The sequence below is a fragment of the Pararge aegeria genome, chromosome 1, assembly GCF_905163445.1.
Source record: "Pararge aegeria chromosome 1, ilParAegt1.1, whole genome shotgun sequence".
In the NCBI taxonomy this organism is placed as follows: Eukaryota; Metazoa; Arthropoda; class Insecta; order Lepidoptera; family Nymphalidae; genus Pararge; species Pararge aegeria.
Genome location: NC_053180.1, coordinates 2276848 through 2280194, shown reverse-complemented (window position 1 = coordinate 2280194; position 3347 = coordinate 2276848).

Here is a 3347-nt window from a genome sequence, read left to right as displayed (position 1 = left end):
TGAGACAACATTTAGGGTGTCAATATACAAGTATTTACAGACTTACAGCTGGGTATCTCGAATTCCGAGGTGACCTTTCTATAATGACTGGACTAAGAAGCTTATTAGATGGTACAGCATATATATATTTATGATATTACGATATAAAAACATAAACTTGAAAACTAAACAAATATAAAAGAACAAAATAGAAGAACCCCCAAAAGAAACAAAGCAATATAGAAACATTTTGAATCCCGGCCGATTGAGACAAATACTTCACTTACCTACACAAATTAGTAGGTAAAGGCGGCATTATCGCTTAGCAAAGATCGCCAAGCAATCTTGGCATTAGAAAAAGGAGGAAGAAAACAACATGTCAGTCATATTCAGAATACGGGATAAAAGCTCGCACGAAAAAGTGAAAAGAGACATCGTGCTGTCACACAAAAAAGCTAAAATTGTTAAATTCAAAATTTCTTTATTCATGTAGGCCTATCACAGGCACTTATGAAGCGTTCATACAAACATGTTTTCATAATTGTAAGGGGATGGTGATAACTTCGTTCGCCAACTTAAATCTAAAGCTACGAGGGTTCCAAACGCGCCCTGGTCTAAGAGAGCTCTGTAAGAGCCCGCAACAAACTTAGCCGGGTATTTTTTTTTGTTTCTCACCATCTCACAGTAAATTTATTTAGCTACGAAGCTAGAGCAATTCACACCCAAGATTTTTTATCGTTTAAGTAATCCTTAATATTATAAAAGGATTTTTCTGTAAGCTTACGTTTTATATAAACTTTGAACTTATTGAGAGACATCTCAAAGATTTCATTTGGTAGTTTGTTATAAAATAATATACAATTGCCCTTGAATTAGTTAGATGAAGTTGCTAAGAGCCGGTAGTTTTAATGAAAGAGTACATAGTACTATATATTAATGTCTATTTTTCGCTATCGAAGTGAAAAGCAAAGCGTATAACTCGGTTATAAAACCAATTTCATCCTCGATTAAATATCTACCTTTTTAACTTCTTTTACCGGATTACCGTCTCGGGTGAAATGGCTTGTTTGATTCACTAGTTGTACAATCTACTATAACGACATGCCATGCCATATAAAAATGCCATTAAAAAATTCCTTGCCTTCGGCAATGTACCCACTACGCACGTTTCGCTCTGAAACCGGAGCACTACATTGCCGAAGATCTGTTTGGTGTGAAGTATAAGGATTGAAGAAATTATAAATTATACCATACAGATTCTCCTGCTTTTCGCGGACTATAGCAAATTAAGCTTAATTTTCATAATATATCATGGATTTCCGCAAAGTAACGCCTGCTATCTATCCAATATATCCCTATCTTCGCATGGAGGCAGTAAACAAAGCTATGTGATAACGACTATGCCACCGGAAGTATCTTTGCGCTTTTATTTATATCAAAATAGGTACATGTCATTGTTTCTTGATAACTATTAATTATTTAAAGAATCTTATAATTTTTTTTGTTGAGTTGAGTAGAGAGCACTGCACTCGAAATTGTCGACGAATACGTGTACCTAGGACACACGATCCAGTTAGGTAGGTCCAATTACGAGAAGGAGGTGAACCGCCGAATCCAACTCGGGTGGGCAGCGTTCGGCAAACTTCGTGACATCTTTTCGTCAAAAATCCCTCAGTGCCTGAAGACCAACGCCTTCGAACAGTGCGTGTTGTCAGTGATGACCTATGGCTCCGAATAACTTTGGGCCTCATAAGAAGGCTCATAGTCACTTAGCGGGCGATGGCGAGAGCTATGCTTGGAGTATCTCTACGTGATCAAATCAGAAATGTGGAGATCCGTAGAAGACACCAGAGTTACCAACATAGTTCACAAAATCGCGAAGCTGAAGTGGCAATGGGTGGGCACATAATTCGGAGAAGGGATGGACGTTGGGGTCCCAAGGTGCTGGAATGGCAGCCCCGCACTGGTAAACGCAGCGTTGGTCGACCCCCAACGAGGTGGACGGACGATATTAGGCGCGTCGCATTCAAGCGGCACAAAACCGTGGAATTTGTAACTCCCTTAAAAATACTTATGTGGACGTCTAGCGGTTGATATGATGACAATAATGATAAATTTTTAGTGAACAATGCATTTTATAATGAATTTTGTAGTTAGTTTAAGTATAACATTTAATATACTAGTTTTAAATAACTAACTTTAGTCTTTTATATATGTATTATAGTTTGTCCAATAAGGCAATATACATTGGGACTTCATACATTTAATTAAACCCAACCTGACCTGAAATATGCAATAAATAATAATGAAGAATTTGAATAAATAGAATCAATAGCAAATTATTCAGAATGATAATTAATTTAATAAAATATCTGGCACTTATAAAGCTATAGTTATCAAAAGTTTCACCACAATAACTTTATCATATGCTTGCATTCTGTTAGATAACTCAAACATGAAAACAGGAATGAACAGAAATAATATTTTCACGCAATACATAAATGATAAAACAGATGCGTACCTATATTTTAATTTAAAAACTTTTGACCGGGATCCCGCTAAAGCGGAAAATAAAAACATGATAAAAACCCGTCCGGCGCCGTGCGGCCATTTCACATCATGGCAGGTATTTATTGACACGCAGATAAACACAAAAATATTGAATATTTTTTTTAAAAGCTGTTACGGATTGAGTAATGTTCAATGCACTATGTACCATGTACCGTAGAGCTCACTGTGTAGAGATAAGGCCGGCAATTGTATTTTGTATCATTGTTATTTTTCTGTGTCGTGTACAACAAAAGTGAATACTATGGTAACTCTTTTTCGGTTAACTCTGAAATTCCCTGCCTGCTGACATACGTCAGGCTAAATCCCTAATAAATTTTAAGAAGCGTTTGGAAAACCTTTTCTTATCTTATGTAATATTATAGTACGTAGTATATATAAATATGTATGTACCTACTTTTATATTATATATTAAGTATAATATGTGTGTAGTATTAGAATTTATGAGTAAGTAGTTTATTATTATACAAAGGTTGTCTGGGAGAGATCGCTTTAGCGATAAGACCGCCTTTGCACGCCCCATTTTCTATTCTGTTTCTTCTGTATTATATGTGTTTACTTTGTATAAAATGTGTGTGTGCAATTAAGCATTAAAACAAACAAACAATCAATAGTGTTTTCAATTATTTATTCCTTCATACGTACAGATGGCCTGTATTTTATCAGCCCTTTACCGACCCACTTCAGGGCATGGGTGTCCCCTCGGAATTAGGCCGTATTCCACCAAGCTGGCCAATGTGCACAGTGACCATGCACTGAGCAGCCAGATGATATAAAATTAAAAAAAAAATAAGAGTTAT